At 52.1% G+C, this 20,893-nt stretch overlaps 1 protein-coding gene and 1 long non-coding RNA gene across 8 annotated transcripts in view; one reads left to right on the forward strand and one right to left on the reverse strand.

The window, feature by feature from the left end:
• The window catches only part of PTPRN2 (protein tyrosine phosphatase receptor type N2), an 801,801-nt gene that overhangs the window by 385,637 nt on the left and 395,271 nt on the right, over positions 1-20,893 (reverse strand). The gene's annotated exons all lie outside the window — the stretch shown is intronic.
• LOC123384103 lies at positions 13,830-16,299 on the forward strand. Its single transcript, XR_006594726.1, has 2 exons — positions 13,830-14,025; positions 14,304-16,299. It is a non-coding gene; the product is annotated as an uncharacterized LOC123384103 (long non-coding RNA).

The following is a 20,893-nucleotide window of genomic DNA, read 5'->3' on the forward strand; positions in this document are numbered from 1 at the left end:
AACTTTGGGACAGCTACAATGAGAACACACAGCCTCCCTCATCACCGTCTGGTGACTTCCTACCTGGCTAAGATCTCTCACATCGCCCCCCTTGTGGTTAGCCCCACATTGCCACAGGTGTTTTGGTTACTCCCTAAAGCTTTCTGGTAAGTCAACCAGACACATTTTTTAAAAATAGTATTTTGAAACCGAGGTTGTGAAGTGCGTTTCTCCAAAAAAGCAGACGATGCTGTTACTGTGAAATACATCATAAGTGACTGCAGCCCACAATACAAAAACCATAATTTCATTATTACACAGGAAATAAATCCTACACCAAGATAACCACCTAGGATGCCCTACCTCATCACCCAGGATGTCCTAACCATCTGGAATGTCCTAACCACCAGGGAAGTCCTAAACCAGAAGGGATGTCCTAACCATGAGGGATGCCCTAACCACCAGGGATGTCCTAAACCACCAGGGATGTCAACCATGAGGGATGTCCTAAACCACCAGGGATGTCCTTACCACCAGGGATGTCCTCACCACCCAGAGATATCTTAACCACACAAAGATGTCCTAAGCACTGAAGATGTCCTAATCACTAGAGTTGTCCTAACACCCTAGGAATGTTCTAACTACTAGGGATGTTCGGCACATACATAAGTCATCTAGAGAGTCAGATGTGACAGCACCTGTAAAATCAGGAGGAGGCTGGTGTGGCCACGGTCAGGATGAAAACCTCCCATGGTGTCCTCTGTGCACTAGACACCAGAGATTACATTTCTGAGCTGGTTAGATCCAGGGCAGCATCAAAAAGCCCCAACTTTCCTGCAGTCCTAAGATTGGAGGCTTCATTTATATTTTATTTTAAAAGTGTAAACTAAACAAAGAACATATCCAATTTGAGCTTCAGACAGAGAACATATTTAGAAATAACTAGTGTATCCAAAAAACATGGCTGAGTGAAAGAGTCCATGTAGAACTAGAGACCCCTCCTTCCTCCCCGGGTTAGAGTCCCATCGGACCAGCCAGTGTAACCACCAGCTAGTTCCTCCCCGGGTTAGAATCCCATCAGACCAGCCGGTGTAACCACCAGCTAGTTCCTCCCCGGGTTAGAATCCCATCGGACCAGCCAGTGTAACCACCACTTAGTTCCTCCCCGGGTTAGAATCCCATCAGACCAGCCAGTGTAACCACCGGCTAGTTCCTCCCTGGGTTAGAATCCCATCGGACCAGCCGGTGTGGCCACCTGGTAACTCCTCCCCGGGTTCGAAGCCCATCGTGCCAGCCGGTGTAACCACCAGCTAGTTCCTCCCCGGGTTAGAATCCCATCGGACCAGCCGGTGTGGCCACCTGGTAACTCCTCCCCGGGTTCGAGGCCCATCGTGCCAGCCGGTGTAACCACCGGCTAGTTCCTCCCCGGGTTAGAATCCCATCAGACCAGCCGGTGTAACCACCAGCTAGTTCCTCCCCGGGTTAGAATTCCATCAGACCAGCCGGTGTAACCACCAGCTAGTTCCTCCCCGGGTTAGAATCCCATCAGACCAGCCAGTGTAACCACCAGCTAGTTCCTCCCCGGGTTAGAATCCCATCAGACCAGCCGGTGTAACCACCAGCTAGTTCCTCCCAGGGTTAGAATTCCATCGGACCAGCCGGTGTAACCACCAGCTAGTTCCTCCCAGGGTTAGAATTCCATCGGACCAGCCGGTGTAACCACCAGCTAGTTCCTCCCCGGGTTAGAATCCCATCGGACCAGCCAGTGTAACAACCAGCTAGTTCCTCCCGGGGTTAGAATCCCATCGGACCAGCCGGTGTAACCACCAGCTAGTTCCTCCCCGGGTTCGAGGCCCATCGTGCCAGCCGGTGTAACCACCAGCTAGTTCCTCCCCGGGTTAGAATCCCATCGGACCAGCCAGTGTAACCACCAGCTAGTTCCTCCCGGGGTTAGAATCCCATCGGACCAGTCAGTGTAACCACCAGCTAGTTCCTCCCGGGGTTAGAATCCCATCAGACCAGCCAGTGTAACCACCAGCTAGTTCCTCCCCGGGTTAGAATCCCATCGGACCAGCCAGTGTAACCACCAGCTAGTTCCTCCCCGGGTTAGAATCCCATCGGACCAGCCAGTGTAACCACCGGCTAGTTCCTCCCGGGGTTAGAATCCCATCGGACCAGCCGGTGTAACCACCAGCTAGTTCCTCCCCGGGTTCGAGGCCCATCGTGCCAGCCGGTGTAACCACCAGCTAGTTCCTCCCCGGGTTAGAATCCCATCGGACCAGCCAGTATAACCACCAGCTAGTTCCTCCCCGGGTTAGAATCCCATCGGACCAGCCAGTGTAACCACCAGCTAGTTCCTCCCGGGGTTAGAATCCCATCGGACCAGCTGGTGTAACCACCAGCTAGTTCCTCCCTGGGTTCGAGGCCCATCGTGCCAGCCGGTGTAACCACCAGCTAGTTCCTCCCCGGGTTAGAATCCCATCGGACCAGCCAGTGTAACCACCAGCTAGTTCCTCCCCGGGTTAGAATCCCATTGGACCAGCCGGTGTAACCACTAGCTAGTTCCTCCCCGGGTTAGAATCCCATCGGACCAGCCAGTGTGGCCTCCTGGTAACTCCTCCCCGGGTTCGAGGCCCATTGTGCCAGCCGGTGTAACCACCCGCTAGTTCCTCCCCGGGTTAGAATCCCATCGGACCAGCCGGTGTGGCCACCTGGTAACTCCTCCCCGGGTTCGAGGCCCATCGTGCCAGCCGGTATGACCACCTGCTACTTCCTCCTAGTGCTGCAGTCCCCGGGGCACCTGCTGGTGTGCCCATCTGCACTTCCCCGTTGAATGTTAGGATCCCAGAACACCAGCTGCTCTGCCATCCCTCAGTCTCCGCCTAGTGTTGGAGGCCCCAGGACAACAGCTGGTCTCCCCACCCAGCCATCTTCTCTCCTGGTCAGATGAAAATTCTCTGAACCTTTCTGCAGCTAATAACCCCATGAAAACACCTGCCATTACTGGGTTCTTTTCCTGAAGTCTCTGGGTATCAGGTTTTGTTGGTACACTATTTTGAAGGAGTGAATCTCGCAAGACCTACATGAAAAAAAAAACAGGTGAAAAATCTGTTTGAGGGAGAAAGGAGGGGGCAAAAGAAGGAGGCAAAAAATCAAAAACTAAGAGAAGGGAAGAGGGAGCTGAAAGGGAGGCAGCACCAGGACCCATGGGTCCTTTGTCCCAAGCCCTTGGAGAAAGCCGTTCCGACAAGAGAGAGAAGAAGAAAACAGGGAAGGAGACAGGAAAACAGAATACCAGCCCAGCCTACAAACAGAAAGAGACCATGAGGAATAGGATGGAAATTAAAACAAGAAAGAGAGAAGAGAGTTCAGTTAACCGACGTTAACTACGGGACAAAAGACTGATGTTTTGCAAGGAAAAGACAATTTTGAACAGCAGCCTTGGGAGGAAGGCCCCCCACTCGTGACGCACCGACGGAGGGGCCGTTCTGTCCCCAGAGCCGTGTGTCCGGCCCAAAGGCCAGCACCTGCGACGGAGACCGCCCTGCACGGAGCGAGGGGCAGTGGTCGGCCAGCAGACGCCAGCTTCGAGTGAGCACCCCGTAGGGCAGGAGTGCAAACACCACGAAAGGGGAGTGAGCACAGAGCATAAGAAGCAAGCCACATCTTCCTTTCTGTTCCAGGGACCAGGACCTCCGGAAGGGGCGAGGGCCACAGCCAGGCCACCACTGCAAACGCTGCCCGCTGAAAAGCAACGAACCTGGTGAAGACAGCCATCTTCACGTCCAAACCAGATCACTGGGCTGCTAACTCGACTTAGTCGACCAGTCCTCACCTCTGAAGAGCACTCAAAAGTGCTCCAGCAGAGCGCTCGTCGACGACCTTGTCACAGCACTGCCCGCCACGTCTCAGGAGGCAGATCACTGGTACCTACTGTCCTGCCTTCCCTTCTCCGTGAGGGCTAATCACGTGACTCTCCTCCTCGAGACAGCCCCCATGAGAACCCCAAGGAGACAGACAGACACAACGCTCAACATGAGAACTCCTAAATTCTGAAGCCTCCCTGTGGCCTCACAGAAAGATGCTGGGTCTTTATCCCCATTACCAGACACAGAGCTCCCAAAACCCTCGGGTCCCTTGAGTGATGAGGATGATAAGGGCATCTCTGTTCTGACAAGGTGACCTCAGGGGCCCCTGATGGCTTTAGGGTAGAACTGGTCACCACAAGACAGAACCTTGATCAGAGGCCTCGAACTTCTAGCCCCAACCCTCACTCCAGGGTGGGGAAGGGGCTGGAGACTGAGTTAATAACCAAGAGCCGATGATTTAAAAAAATTTTTTTAATGTTTATTTATTTTTGGGAGACAGAGAGACAGAGTCGGGGAGGGGCAGAGAGAGGGAGACACAGAATCCAAAGCAGGTTCCAGGCTCTGAGCCGTCAGCACAGGGCCCGACGCGGGGCTCGAACCCACGAAGCGCAGGATCATGACCTGGGGCAAAGTCGGACACTCAACCGACTGAGCCTCCCAGGCTGTCCATCAATAATAGCCAACGATTTAATTAATCGTGCCATAGGAATAGAGCCTCCGTATAAACCTCTCAACGGCAGGGTTCAGGGAGCTTCCGGGTCGGGCAGCACCCGGAGGTGCGGGGCAGCTGGTGCACCTGGAGGGGGCAGGGAAGCTCTGCCCCCACCCCGACCCCTGGCCCGTGCATCTCCTCCGTCTGGTGTTCCTGAGCTGGACCCTCTGTCACAAGCAGGTAATCTGGTAAGCGCACTGTTTCCCAGACTTCCGTGAGCCTCTCTAGCAAATCACTGAGCCAGAGGAGGGTGTCCAGAGAACGTCCGAATTACAGCCAGCTGCTCAGAAGCAGGGGGGCCCGGACTTGCGGCCGCCATCTCAAATGCGGGATGGTCCCGTGGGACTGAGCCCTCCGCGTGTGAGGCCTGAGTGAACTCCAGGCAGTGAGGGTCAGAGCAAATCGGTGTCACTGAAGTGGAGGTGGAGAAGCGGTATCGGACACAGTGCCACGTACAGCCGAGCGTGAAGACGAGACCCTCCCTGAGAAGAGGGGAGCGCGTGCCCACCCCTACGTCCAGCCACCCTCAGCGAGCAGCTCCCTGTGTCCACCCAGCAGTTAGAAATAATCAGACCACGCATCTCTCCTCCCCACTCCCCCCAAAGCAGACAAAAATGGGGGGAACATTATATCTGTAAGCCTGAATTAATACACCAATTTCAAATATAACCGAAGACACGTAGAGATGTGAATGATAGAATCCCGAGTCACACCGGAAGAAACACTTCCCCGAACACAGCAATACCCAGTGGGATTACGGCTGGAGGAGCCCATGGCGGCGGCTCAGAGGTAGGACCTCCACGAGGAAATTCTACCTTCTAGTGGAGGCCAGCTCCTTTTTCACGGCAGACAGTACAGAAATTAATTCCCCAAGAGGCAGGTCACGTAAGCTGGTCAGACTTGAGGAGCATGGGAGACACGTGAGAGACAGCGTCACTTGTGTCCCTCCTGTGGCCGCTGAGCCGGGCCCGAAGCCGCCGTTCCTGTCAATGTGCCTCCGCCGGGAAGCAGGACGCTTCCAGAGGTGATCAAGTTAAAATGAGGTCATCAGGGTGGGCCTGATGCAATATGACTAGCGTCCTCATAAAAACGGCGCACAGGGACACACAGGGAAGACGGCCGCGTGAAGACAGAGGCACACTGAGGAGACGCACCCACAAAAAAGACCCCGAGCACCACCAGCAGCATGAAAAGCTGGCGGAGTCTAGGAAGGACCCTCCCCTGAACCCTGCTGAGCCCCTGGTTGCGGACTTCCAGGCTCCGGAACCGTGAGACCGTCCGCTGGGGTGCCCCCCCGCCCAGGATGTGGCCCTGCATCCCGTCCCGGTGCCCCCGGGACCGGCCCAGCCTCTCGGCCCTCCTGACCCAGCACTGCGGTGTGGGCCGGCAGGGGGCACGCCCAGGCTCTTCTCCAAGACCTTCTCGCGTTCTGGCTCGAAGTCTCTCTTGGCCACCTTGTGCTCACTAAACTGGAGATGGGAGAGAAGGAAATAACACCTTCAAGTAGTCTGCAACCGACACTGACGACCCACAGATAACGTCGAATTCGACAGGCCGCGGTGGAGGGAGCCGAAACGCCACAGCTCTGTCAGCCGGGCCGCTGCCGTCTTTAATACATTCCGGGTTTTCCAAAACTCAGTATCAGAACCGCGTATCTGTCCTAGCGGACTCTGTCTGATGACAGACTGCCTTGATCTTGGAGTGATGGAAACGTCAGTGCTGAGGCGATAAATTTCACATGACACCTGTCTGATTGTTTTCTGGCATTCCCGCACTTCCTGGGTTCCCTCGGCCGGCCCTTGGGGTCTATTTTGCTTTCAAAGAAGGCCAGGTCTCACCAAAGGCAGAGCACCAAACAGTAAAAGCGCAGGAACGCCCTTAATTTTAGCAAGATCATCATCTATAACCAGCGTGTCTGTGCCAAACGCTGTCGCTCCACACAGTGAGACACCCTCTCAGCTGCCTTACGTTTCTCTTCAAAATAGAGGCACATAGTGATGATGCTTATTCAGGAATTGGGAAATTAATGCCTTTTCTGACTTTAGGAAAAGATACACGAAGGGCAAGCAAAGGAGATTTTCTATGAATAGTTTTCTCACGTCAACTTCCCAAAAGGTATTTTCATCTTCAGTGGATGTTACTATCCGTTTGTTTAAAAAAGAAAAAAAGCAAAGGAAAAAGGTCAGGAGCCACTAAACAAAGTGACACATAAAGCCAGAAAACAATTTAAATCATTCAGCAGGAAAGGGGGGCAGAAATCGGGAGGTGAGCTGTTTACAGTACGGTATTTAAAATGTATTAATTATCGTCGGAGTAAAACTACAAAAGAGAGAGTCTGCTTTGAAGCTGGAGGCTCGAAGGCCACAGAACCCTTTGAAGTCTCTCCGTTCCCTTTGTTTCCTACTCTTGATTCAGGAGGACGCTCCGAGCAGCCGGGCTCTCACTTTCAAGGGACCTTTGGCTGTTTTCTGCAGCACGACGAGTGGGAAGGTCTCCCGTTCCAGCCTTCGCGCCCACCCGTGAGCCCGGAGCCGAGGCCCCACGCGGAAGGGGCCTGTCTCCGCCCGCTGGCTCCGGACCAGCCCCCCACCCGGCTCCAGGGAGCAGAGTGTCTGTACTCAGGGCTCCACCCTGGGGCCTAGGACGACTTTGCCGGAAGAGCAGAGGCCGGTGGGAAGGGGAGGCCGGCGCTCCGATGCAGGTCCGGTACTCTCCTCCGGGACCGCGGCAGTGAGGTTCCATCCCCCCATCCCTCCCGGGGCAGAGACGCTGCTCTCGGGTCTGCTCTGGTAGCTCTCATGGCAGAGTGTGGTTTGACACCCCACGCCCCACGGAAGCACCTGCTGTGCTGGCCTAGAGGGGACCCAGGGAGAGCCCAGGGCGCACTGTGGCAGACATCAGCCCTCGCCGCACTTTCACAGTGTGCGACCTCACCACCGTTCATGGGAAAAGTGGTCCCCGTGGGACACACCCCCAGCTCAGGCAGGAAATCGCATTCTACGTACACATGAAATGATGAGGCTGTGTAACAGGTGACTTTCCTCAGCCCCAAGAAGGGGATAGCCGGCAACTTTCATAATCTGCTTATTTATATACGTATCAAATGTAGCTCTGTGTATCAATTAACCAAACGTTATATGTTAATTGTATCTTTCAAACAAGGCCCTGTAAGTGCCTACAGTTGAAAATATTTACTAAAATAATCCTTCCAAAACTGCCTTCTGGACACTGGACAAGGCACACGGATCACTGACAAGTAGGGCCCGTCCTGTCCCTTAAGCAGGTGGTAATCCCGTGGCTGATTTTCCCCGGAGAATCAGAAGCGTAGCAAGAACACTGGCACAACGTGGGGGCGCCTGGGTGGCTCAGTCGGCTGAGCATCCGACTTCGGCTCAGGTCACGATCTCCCGGTTCGTGGGTTCGAGCCCCGTGTCAGGCCCTGCGCTGACAGCTCAGCCTGGAGCCTGCTTCGGATTCTGTGTCTCCCCCTCTCTCCGCCCCTCCCCTGCTTGTGCTCTCTCTGTGTCTCTCAAAAAAATGAAGAAATGTTAAAGAAAAAAATTTTTTAAAAAAAGAATACTGGCACGATGTAAAAGTCAAAGTTACAGGTGTCCAGGTGCTGAGGTCACCTCAAATCTAACTCAAGGAGCCGTAATTATTTCCAGAAAAAAAGTAGTAATAAAAGAAAGTCTCCAGTTCCATCACTGGGGGGACACTAGCAAATCAGGCAACCCAATCAGCGTAAGTGTATTTACAATTTCTGTTTAGGCCAGTTAGCCGTAAGCACATTTGTGTGTGTGCAGCTATGTGGGTCTCAGAGCTAAAGTCTGGAGGAAGGCAGGGCCACGTCAGAGTACAGGAGGAGGGTCTCTAGTGAACAACCCTTCAGTCCGGAAACACGAATTCAAAAGTGGTAAAGGCAGCTTGTACAGAGCACACAGGGTGTACGTGGCATCGGGTATGTGTCGGAAGTAGCTTGGGCCTGGTGAGGGTCAGACCGGGCAAGCTGAGGACAAAGGGCACTCCACACAGTGGACACAGATTCACGGAGAACAGGCATGGGCAGGGCTCGCCCACCTGCCCCCACGGCGGAGCGAGACAGTGGGGCTGGGGGGACCACGCCCCGTGTGGAAGGGGGAACGGTGAGCGATCACCTCCTGTGCTCTGCCACGAGGGGCTCCTGCGGGGTTGAGAGACATGAGCGGTCATCCTCATTTCTACGTCCTGCAGAGGATGGAGACTTCTAGAAGCAGGGTTTCCGGATGTGTCCATCAGGTCACTCACTGATGCGATCGGCCAACTTCCACCTTCAGTGTTGTGGTCCAGGGAACAGGATTCTGGCCTGGAGGTGGGGACGGTTCTGGGCCAGAGGCAGGAGTCTGAGAGACAGGAGCCTCGGGGCCCCGGCCCCAGGCGGGCCGGCGTGGGCTGGGAGCCCCGTGCTCACCTCTGGGGACGAGGGAGGAGAGACAGGAGGGGCCAGAAAATCAGCAGTTCAGTCCTGCTGGTGGTTTACACCTCGTCCCGCTTTTGTCCCCGTTCCTGGGAGGAAGCCTCTAAATCCCCAGGCTTCCCGCTGGAGATAGGAGAGTCTGTGCCATTCCTGGTGGCCCACAGCCACCTTGGACCTTGGACCACGCCTGGTGGCCGGCGCTAGTGAGGCGGCTCAGGATGGGGGCTGACACTCCAGAGAGGCCAGTCGTGAGACGGAGGCTGAGCCATGCGGTGACAGCCTGACCCCTGGACACTGTGTTCACCCCCCAGCCACGGATCGATCGATCGTGCCCACGTAACGAAACCAGTGAAGACTCTGGATGTTGGGTTCAGGTGACGTCCCCGGGGACAGGACTCTGTGAGCCTTCCTGTGTCAACACTCTAGGAAAACGGTACGTCCTGGCTCCAGAGAGAGAGGACCCACCCAGACCTCATCCTGTGTGTCTCCTCCTTCAGTGGTCCCGGTTGGTAATAACACTGTGATCGTAGACAGAGCCTTCCTGCGTTCTGAGAGTCAGTCTAGTGAATTATCAAACCTGAGGGGAGACGGGGGAACCCCACATTTACAGGGCTGGTCAGGTGTGCAGAGGCCTGGGGACCCCCGTGCTTGCAGTGGATGTCTAAGCGAGGGCAGTCATGTGGGGGTGGCGTCCTCACCTGCCAAGTTTGGCAACTCTGGGTAGTTAGGGCCAGAATCGCACCCCAGCCCCTGCCGGGCTCCCATCCGTGATGTCTGGTGCGCAGACCGAGAGGCAGGGACCCAGAGACTCGGGGTAGGTGGTTGGATTCCTCGCCCCAGTACCGACACCCTCCTGAATAGAGCGAAGAGAGTCTGGGGTCACAGCAGAGGCCGGGGGCTCTCGGGCACTCTTGTGCTAGCAGCATTAAAGGCAGGCCTGGCTGCACAGGGCCGGTCATCGTTCGGCAGCGTGGACGTCCACGTCCCTGGGGGCAGGCTGATGCGGGTACACACACAAACCTGCCTGCCAGTGAAAGTCCTACACAGAACTCTTGGCTGCTATCTAAGTTAAACACAATGCTATAATTGAAAGCGGGATCAATTAAGTAATTCTTCTTAAAACTATAGCTACTGTTTCTTTTGTACTGACTCGGAACACACGGCCTACCTGATACGTCTGAGTTCAGGAGAACCAGAAGTTAGAGATCAGACTGGAAAAATCTATGACATGCCATCGTTTTTATAAGCACCCATGTGGCAAAATGTGTACTTTTAAATACTCTAATTTCATAATCAACAGGCACCCTACCTATAAGACTAGAGTCAAGAGGCCTCCAGACTGAGGCAAACACTAAAAACAACACGGACACGGAACGCACGAATATGCCAAATACAACGTAACAGACAAGGATTCTGATCCACAACCAGGCCTGAAAGGGAGGGAAGTCCCCAGATGCCCTGACCAGAGAGACGCAGGCCGGAACAGCAAGTGTGCGCTGAGAGGCTGGGGTGGGTGGGGTCTGCCCGGGTTGAGAGTGCGGGTCCTGACATCGGCACGGAGGCAGGAGGCCCAGGGGCAGTGAGCCGGGCAGACTCCCCACGGCCCCCGCTGTAGGAAACAGGTCAGAACAACCCGTTCGTCCCTACCGCCTCTTCTTCATGCTCTGGATGGAAACCAAAACATCTCCCGTGAGAAAGAGAAACCTAGAGTGCGTATCACACAGAGGTGTCACATCCTAATACGATAAAATAGTCACATTCTTCGCATACTACTCCAACTGGAACCACTCCAACTAAAATCACTTTAAGGGAACCTTTCCAACAATGAGGGTTTTTGGAACTTCCACATGATTCTCCTAAGAAAAAGAAAGGCATCAAAGATAAGCTCACAATAAAAAATTATAAATAATCCATAATGAAAAGGTTTTAGCAAAATTCAAAAGGATAAGGAAACAACAGAATTAACAGCATAGGAAATCAAGATGGTGTAATAACCTGAGAGAGACGCGAACAGCGAAAATTAACGGAACGCAAAACAGTAAAGAGCACTGCAAACACACAAAGGCCGGTTTCGTGAAGAGACGAGGACAGCAGGGAGACGGCCGTCACGATCATCACGAAAGGAAACAGAAACAGTAATGTCGGGGATGAAGGGGGGACAAGGCAGCACATGCAAGGGTTCACAGACAACACCACCCAAACACAGACCTGACTGGAAAACTTCAGGTGAGATGCCTGATTTTTAGGAGGAAAACACCAAAAACACCAAAAGTGAATTGAAAAGAATAGAGCCTGACACCGGCACTCGTGGCCCTGCCCCTGCAGAAGCCCCGGGCCCAGCGGGCACACCCCTGCCTCCGGCGGGTGTCCACACCTGCAGATGTGACTTATTTTATGAGGTCAGTATCACCTTGCTACTAAAACTGGACAAGAAAAATAAGTGAATTTCAATTCTCAAAAAAATGCTATCAAACTAAGGAAAACAAAACTTCATGACCAAAAAGGGTCTGTCCCAGAAAGGCAAAAACCTACATCAGAAAATCAACGTGGGGCACTTGAATGGCGCAGTCGGTTGAGCGTCTGACTTGGGCTCAGGTCATGAGCTCACGGTTTGCGGGTTCGAGCCCCGTGTCGGGCTCTGTGCTGAGAGCTGGGAGTCTGGAGCCTGCTTCAGATTGTGTGTCTCCCTTTCTCTCTGGCCCTCCCTTGCTCACATGCTCTCTCTCTCTCTCAAAAATAAATAAACATTAAAAAAAAGAAAGAAAGGAAATCAATGTTATTTATTTTACTAAGAGATTAAAGGAAAGAAAACCCAAATAATATCTCAGAGATTCAAGAACAAGCATTTCACCCATTCAAAAATTTTTTTTAAGAAACTGCAAATTAACTTCCTTAATCCAATAAAGGTTATCTACTCAAGTCTTTCAGCAAAGATCATCCTTTGTCAAGATGAAATACTGAAAAATTTCTCTTCGAGTTTGACGAAAATACTGACACAACACTCCTTCTCTCTAACGGTACATAGAATCCTAGGTAGCTTTAAAAAAAGATACATGGGATTTGAAGAGAAGAAAACAGTTTGAAGCTGTCAGCATGCTTTACTACATACAGAATCTGTGACCAAGCAGTTACAACTACTACAAATTTTCTTCAGAGATGGAAGACATAAAGGTGAAAGCAAAAAACAATGTGTCTTTACGTGAGCAACAACCAATTACAAAATAATACTCATCTCTTCCTTCTCTCTTTTTAAAAAAGTTAAGCTGTTCACCATCCCTCCAGCTTTATGGAGATATAATCGAAATATGACATTGTGTAAACGTAAGACACACGATGCGAGGGTGTGATTCACTATCCACTGTGAAATGATCACCACGTGAGATTAGTCAACGCATTTGTCACCTCACCCAGTTTCTGTTTTTGTGCGGTGAGAACATTTAAGATCTACTGTCTTCGCGATTTCCAAGCATATGACGCAGGATTATTAACTACAGCCCCCACACTGTACGCTAGGTCCCCCGAACTTATGAATTTTATAACCGGAAGTCTGTACCCTCTGGCCAACATCTCCCCATTCCCAGGTGCCCACCCAGCCCCTGGCAACCACCATTTTCCTCTGTTTTAGGAGTTTGGACTTCTTAGATTCCACATATAAGTGAAAACACATCGTATTTATCCTTCTCTGCTTGACTTATTTCATCTAGCATAGTGCCTCCAAACTTCATTTCTGTCGTTGCAAATGCCAGATTTCCTTTTTTACGGCTGAGTAATATTCCATTGTGTTTATACGCCACACATATTTCTTTATCTGTTCACCCTTTAAACACACATTGAAGTTGCTTCCATGTCTTGGCTGTTGTAAACACTGCTGTGATGAACACAGAGGTGAGCTGTCTCCTCAACATGGGGGTTTTGTTTCTTTTGGATAAATACCCAGAAGTGGGATTGGCTGGATCATATAGTAACTCTGTTTTTAAAATCTTGAAGAGCATCCATACTGTCTTCCATAATTATCGTACCAAATTAATTCGGCATTTTTAAATAACTAGAAATTAATTTAAAAAAATAGTCCATTCCCATGTTATAGTGCTTCAAAAATTTTAACAAAATATTTTAAGAATTTTCTATAAAAATAATAAACATCATTGGACGACAAAGGAATAACTAAATAAGTAGTAATAAAAAACTAACTATACCATGTAGTGGATGGGAAACCCAATACTGTACATATGCCAGCTCTGTCCAAAGTAAGTTATATAATAAATAGGATTCCAGTTTAAAAAATCTAACCTATCAAAATAAGTGAGGCAGAGAAAGATAAATATCATATGATTTCAGTCTTAGGTGGAATTTAAGAAACACAAAGGATGAATACAGGGGGAGGGAAGGAAAAATAAGATAAAAACAGGGACACAAACATCAAAGCCTCTTAAATACAGAGAGCACACTGAGGGCTGCTGGAGGGGAGGTGGGGGTGGGGGCATGGGCTAGATGGATGATGGGCATGAAGGGGGGCACGTGCTGGGATGAGCACTGGGTGTTGTTGTGTGTAAGAGATGAATCACTGGGTTCTACTCCTGACACGAACCCTAACTGTATGCTAACTAACCTGAATTTAAATAAATAAGTAAAAAAATAAATAAAATCTCGCCTGTCTTCTTTATGAACTTGAGAAGCGTGGTATTGGAAAGCCTGACAAATACAAGCAATGGAGTAGAACTGAGAAGCTAGGAAGACCGACACCTCCACGTGGGACTGGGGTGTACAAGAGATGTGACATCACAGAACAGATATGATGTCATAGGTTGGAGGAAGAGAGGATATTTAAACCATCCAATAAAAGGTGCCAGGCCAGTTGACTAAGTAGAAAGAGATAACATTCCATCTTACAACAACAGCAAAAAAATCCAGACAGATTCAAGACTGAAATTCTAGAAAAGAATACTGGCGAATATTTTTGTGACATCACTGTAGAGAAAGATACCATGATGGAGATCCAAAAAGCCCGAACTGTAAGGAAAATATTGATCAATTTGATAAGATTAACTTCTAAAAAATTCTGTGCAGTAAAAGATATCGTATACAAAGATAAAAGATAAGCTGTATCTTTATTTTTGTAACATACATAGTTTACTGACAAAGAATATTCAAATATAATACCATACATTATACAATAAAATCTTATACTATATGTCATATGTAGCATTTACATACAAACTTACGGTGTTTATATACAAATATGTAACGCTTATAACATCTTATAAATACAAATATATCTTCTCATTCATAGCATCATAAATGCTATACACACGTGCTCCACTCCAGCCCGGCTGCCTCATCCAGCGGAGAAGAGAGGCTGAGAAGCACACGTGAAGTCACAACCTAGGCACACTGGTCACCAGAAGACTGAGACCTGATCACAGGACCACAAAACTTCCCCTCCTTCCACATCAATCACCCTTCTGTATAATAATGGGGAATTATGGCTGCTAGAGCGGCACAGCTCAGACCTTATTTTTAAACTCTCGAGGGAACCCCGAAGAAAACAGGAAACAAAGCAAGGACACCGGAGGGGACTCCAGCCTCTGACATCTACGGCCAAGCGCACGGTAAACAGCCCAACTCACAGCCAGGTAGACACGAGCCTCGTGCCAGAGGCCCACTGACCCATTGTTTTGTCTGGAATATCACGTCTGGCTTTAAACAAAAAGTACAAGGCATGCTACCAGTCTGAAGAGACAAAGAAAACATCAGAATCAGACTCAGATATGGCAGAGATTTTGGAACTATCGGACCAGAAATTTAAAACAACTGTGATTAATGCCCTGAGAGCTCTATTGGAAAAAGTGGACAACTTGTAGCAACAACGAGTCATGTAAGCACAGGGACGGAAAATCGAAGAAAGAATTTTGTAAATGCTAGAAATCAAAAACACTGTAGCAGAAACGATGAACACCTTTGACGCGCTCAAGGGCAAACCCAGGCGTGGTTGATGGGAGAGCCAGGGACCTTGAAGATATGTCCACAGAAACTCCTAAAGCTGCCTTGCACAGAGAGGAAAAGTGACCCGGACGGAGCAGAACGCCCACGGAGGGCAGGACAGGCTGTGAGAGGCGGCCGTACGTGCAGCGAGCCCGCCACAAGGAGAACAACGAAAGGGACAGAAGAAATATTTCAAATAGTAACAGCTGAGAAATTTCAAAACCAATGACAGACACCAAACCGCAGATCCAGGAAGCTCAGAGAGCACCGATCAGTGTAAATCCACCCCAGCATCTATACTGTGGCATCTCATATTCAAACTGCAGAAAATCAAAGACAAAGAGAATATCTTGACCAAGTCAAAGGGAAAAGCTCCTCACCTACTGAAAAACAAAGGCAGACCTCCATTTACTTTTTGAGAAACCACACAAGCAAGAAGAGAATGAAATTAAATATTTAAGGTGTAAAAGAAAAGACACACACCAACCTAGCAGTTCTGTATCCAGTGAAATTATCCTTCACAAGAAAGGAGAAATACTTGTACAGATAAACAAAAAATGAAGGACTCTGTCAACAGTTGGCCTGCCTTGAAAGAAATGTGAAAAGAAGCTCTTCAGAGAGAAGGAAAACAATGTAGGTGAGAATCGGATCTATAGAAAAGCTACGCAAATGTCCAAGGACAAGCATTCCAAGCTTTGGGAAGAGCAGTACAAAGGCCCTGGGGCAGGGTGGGGGCAGACGAGTGGGGAGCTTGCTGGGAATGTTTCAGGAACAGCACAAAAGCTGAGGTAATTGAAACAGACCTATTTGTTATTAAAGGAAGTTAAAAATAAGAATAAAGATACATTACCTGTATAAAAATTGGCTCCCCCCCCTAAGTAGTTCTCAATACCACTAACATACAGAAACAATCAAAAACTACACAAAGTCAATATTTATTCTGTTGCAAAACCTATGACCAAAGGGATATATATGTGAGTATTTAGGTTCAGGAAAAAGGCACTAAGTCATGTGGGTCTGGATCCTGTAAGGTCAGCTGTCCGTCTTCGCTAACTGCTGCAGCCATGCTGCCTCTTCCTGTAGCGCTCCCCTCACACGAATGACGAAGCCTGTGTTTGAAAAGACCGCCTTGCTTCAGGCCACGTCTCCCGTACTAACTCGTGTATCTTGCAGAGCTCTCACCAATCTCGCAGTCTTGAGTGCTTTGTGAATAGACAGCACCTGTATTAGGCCTTCAAGATCGACGTCGAAAGCGAGATGTCTGTAGGGAAAGATGTAATTAAGGACACCAAGAGACCCTGAGGGACACGCAGCTATGACGCTCCCCTGCCGGCAACAGCACGCAGCCAGGAGGCACCGTCGCCAGAGCACCCAGGTTCTCCGCATCCAGAGACGTGACCGCGTGGATTTCCAAACTGTGGCACAAAGAAGCCAGGGAGGGAGACACGGGGCTGAGAAAGAAACCCCACGCCACGTGGCCAACTCGGTCCGGCACTCCTGCTGAGTGGCGAGTTCTGGTTAGTGATAAGCCACAAAGCAAAGCAAAACACGCCTCACAAGGGTGCGAGCTCAGGTAAGCCAGGGCCACGGTTATGACCGCGCCGTCCGTGTGGCAGTCCAGGCAGGAATGACGACGGCGGAAAGAAATGAAAGATTCCCGTGCTGGAAATCATCCCGAACATAAGGACACAATATTTCCACCTGCGCCACGGCCCTTCACTGCCTCACCCCTGCACTGTCGACTACATGCTGCCTCGGTCAGTCCCTGAAGGCCGCTCCTGCCTCCTCAGTGAAAACACGGACAACAGGCCGCTACAGGTCCGTGGTTCCCTGCAGACCTCGGGCCGTGCTGATGGACACCCGCTGTCGGTGTGCCGGGGACGAGAGTCCTGGAGCTCAGATTTGTGGCTGGCACAGCATTGGAAGACAGGCTTTATGAACTACCTATGAATATATTTATATTACGGTCGGTTATCATCACTGAAAGGAAATCTCGCCACTGTGCTCACTTGTCAATTCCATATGTCTACACACACACAAATACATATACATCCGTGAAGTTTCTGGAAGGCACGCAAATCGTCTGGCCACCCTATAGCAGTCAAGGGAAACGGAAGACAGGAGGAGAGTTAAATTCAAGGCCCCAGGGGGCTAAGATGACACGCTGTGTGAGGGGGAAACTCTCCTCTGATCTGTGTGAACAAATGCAAGGCGTTAATACCCTGTGCAGACCAGACTGTGATCTTTACTAACAAGATTCCTCCTTGTTGATTCAGGGGGTCCCAGGTACAAACGTGTCCCACCTAACGTGAGCAGCTACACTTGGCCTGGGGACGTGACCAGAACTTTCACCCTTGTCGCCTAAATTAAAGGGTTGCTAAGTTTTCCAACAAAAACGCTCATCGGCAAAACCATGTCGCCCGCAGCAAACTCCACGCAGGACAGGCAGCATCTGGGTGGCACACAAAGCCCAGGGAAGAAGGGTGTGACCTCGCCTCCTGGGCCACCCGCAGCAGAGACCGGTTGCCAGGCAGCAGAACGTGACATTTACCAACCTGCCCACGAAACTGCCCTAGATCCGACGGCACCTGAGCCGGCAAGCCTTCCTGCAACTGCGGACGATTCCAGAAGGCCCCACGACCGCCTTGGAAAGCCCGCGTCCCAGGAGGCGGATGGGCACTGCTGGCAGATGGGCAGGGGTGAGCCCGCGTCACTGGGTCAGGGTGTCACCGGTACATAAAACCTGCAGGATGAACCTACTGTCGCTCACTCGGAACACCTGTGGGTCCCCTAACCCACGCAGCCCACTGTCCTGGACACAGTGGGGGCACACGGCGCGGAGAGGGAAGAACACGGTCAGAGCACTGCAGGCAGGGACACGCTGGGCACCTGCAGCACATCTCACGTGTTCATAGTACATCGTGGCACCACTATTTTCATAAAATTAATTAACTCTCAAAGCAACCCTGTGGGATGCTCAAGATCAGGAAATTTAAAGTAACTTTATCTGAGTTACATGATTCCCTGGCAGCCTTTGGTGAGTAACAGGTGACAGGAGAGAATTGCCACGTGGCGCTGTGGCGAGGGGCTGAGGAGGGAACCATCGATAGCAGAAAGGGGCGATCTTTTCCGCTAGTTCATCTGTGTCGGACTCACACCCCTCCATCCCTGCAGACGCCTCACCTCTGCAGGAATTAGACACAAAAAAGCAACATTCCCACCCATGTCCTTGTTCCTACTGAACAGGGAATACTTGGGGCCGGCTCTAAACTATCTGCAGTCCCAAAGAAGGGACACCCCCCAGGGGCTTGGGAGGATAGCCACCACAGGTGGAGCACAGACGGGTCCCGTGGGAACACCGCAGGGGAGAAGGCATCATGCTGGGAAGGAGGGTCTCTGGGTGCCAGCTCCGCGGGGCTCAGAGCAGGGGCCTTTCCCTGCACATGCACCAGCAGAAGCGGCCCCATCGTGAAGGAGTGCTGGGTGGGGGGCCGGTGTCCCAGGGTCAGCCGGCTGCCTCCAGAGGAGCACTTGGAAGCCACCGTGAGGAACACTATAGCCGGGAAAGATCCTGAACGATGAACGTGGCCCAAAATGCTGAGTAAAACACTATTTTACTTCGCAGTAAAACATGCCTGAGTTTTATAGCGATAATCACTGTTGGGTTATTGTTAAGTAACGTTCCCTGTAACACAGACAAACAAGGTGCTATCGTTAAAACCATGCTGAGCTCCTGCGTGTGGATCGCCCGCTAAATTGGCCAGGGGACTGGCCGGGGGCTGGCCAGGGGACTGACGAGGGGGCTGGCCAGGGGGCTGGCCAGGGGGCTGACGAGGGGGCTGGCCAGGGGGCTGGCCAGGGGGCTGGCCAGGGGACTGGCCAGGGGGCTGGCCAGGGGACTGGCCAGGGGACTGATGAGGGGGCTGGCCAGGGGGCTGGCCAGGGGGCTGGCCAGGGGACTGGCCAGGGGTGGCTGTCAAAACCACACCAGCTACAGTGCAGCTGAACACCTGGCATCTGACTCGGCTGAAAACCATCGAGGGCTGTTTGGAAAACATTCGTATACAACGTGCAGCATCAGAGTTTGCTTTTGGCAAAGGCAGTGATGGGTACAGAAAGCCGGTCGCTCTGAGAGGGACTTTTTTTATTAGAAAAAGTAAATGGGACAGATGTTTACGTTCATCGTATTTCCCGTGATTCGTTCTCGGGGGTAAAGACCCTGACCATCCAGCTCTGCGCCCCTTGAGGCAACAGGCTCCCGCAGCCTGGCCCCGGCCTGCGTCTTCAGTCCTCACGTCAGTGATGACATACGAGAAGCCGAGGGGACGGCGGAGGAGAGACGGGGGGTGTGCAGGCAGCTCGAGGGCCATGGCCAGCGTGTCTAGGGGTCTTTGAGTTCAGGGGACAGGTGTGAGAGACTGGGCAGTAAAATCTTCCCGTCGTATCATTTCGAGCCTGAGGAATCAGAACAAGAAGCTCGCTAATAGTTGCACTGCCGGTTAGTGACAGACCCAGGAGCAAAACGCAAAATCCTGGACTTGCCAGCGCGGTCTTTCCCAACACACTGCCCCTCAGGAACCTGCAGTTGACCTTTGACCTAGAGTTGACCCTTGAGCTCCCGATGCAGCCCATTCTCAACAGCAGACGCTCAGTGAGAATGCAGCATCACGGCCCACCCCTCGGGAGGGGCAGAGCACAGGCGCAGGGGGAGCACGGCCCACGCAGAGGGAGGGGCCAGAGCACCAGCACAGAGGGAGCACGGCCCACACAGAGGGAGCACAACCCACAGCTGGGGAGGGGCCAGAACACGGGCACAGAGGGAGCACGGCCCACACACAGGGAGCACAGCCCATGCAGAGGGAGCACGGCCCACATGGAGGGAGGGGCCAGAGCACCGGCACAGAGGGAGCACGGCCCACACACAGGGAGCACAGCCCATGCAGAGGGAGCACGGCCCACACAGAGGGAGGGGCCAGAGCACCGGCACAGAGGGAGCACGGCCCACACACAGGGAGCACGGCCCACACAGAGGGAGGGGCCAGAGCACCGGCACAGAGGGAGCACAGCTTACACACAGGGAGCACGGCCCACACAGAGGGAGCACGGCCCACACAGAGGGAGGGGCCAGACACGGGTGCAGAGGGAGCACGGCCCACGCATTGGGAGCACGGCCCACACAGAGGGAGGGGCCAGAGCACCAGCACAGAGGGAGCACGGCCCACACACAGGGAGCACGACACACAGCTCAGAAGGGGCCAGAGCACAGGCACAGAGGGAGCATGGCCCACACACAGGGAGCACAGCCCACGCAGAGGGAGCACGGCCCACACCTCAGGAGGGGCCAGAGTGCCGGCACAGGGAGCACGTGTCGAGATGCTCCTGTGTCTCAGAGCACACTTCCTAAATCGACACCTGGGGAACGGGGGAGTGCATTTCTGCTGCCACATACGAGCTGAGCCCTCTCCCCACTCCTAGTGTGTTAGCCCGTAGCACCAGCTTGGCACCAGCTTGCCAAGAAGTCTGTCTAAATCTATCACGTGTTCAGTTTTAATTTAACCTTAATCCTTCCAGATCAGTAGGGGGCAGATGGGCGGACAACTAACAAGGGAGGTGAGCCGCTGACACGGAGGGGAGGTCTGCTGTCCCCCAGCTGCATGGAGCCTCCAGGTACATTCCCGCCTCACGTGAATTTGCCCGTCCCCGGTGTTTGTTGCGCGCCTACCCCATTCACAGTGCACCTCGCACACTCGGACGCCTCCTCCGAGGAACACGCAGAGGAACGCAATCCCTGAAGACAGGGCCTACCATGGAGCATCATGGCCACCGGAGCCAGACGGGCCTGAGCACCACGTTTGTTAGCAACGCAAGCCAAGTGGTTAGTCTCCTCTCCCTCCCAGA

This window comes from Felis catus, chromosome A2 (assembly GCF_018350175.1).
Source record: "Felis catus isolate Fca126 chromosome A2, F.catus_Fca126_mat1.0, whole genome shotgun sequence".
NCBI lineage: Eukaryota > Metazoa > Chordata > Mammalia > Carnivora > Felidae > Felis > Felis catus.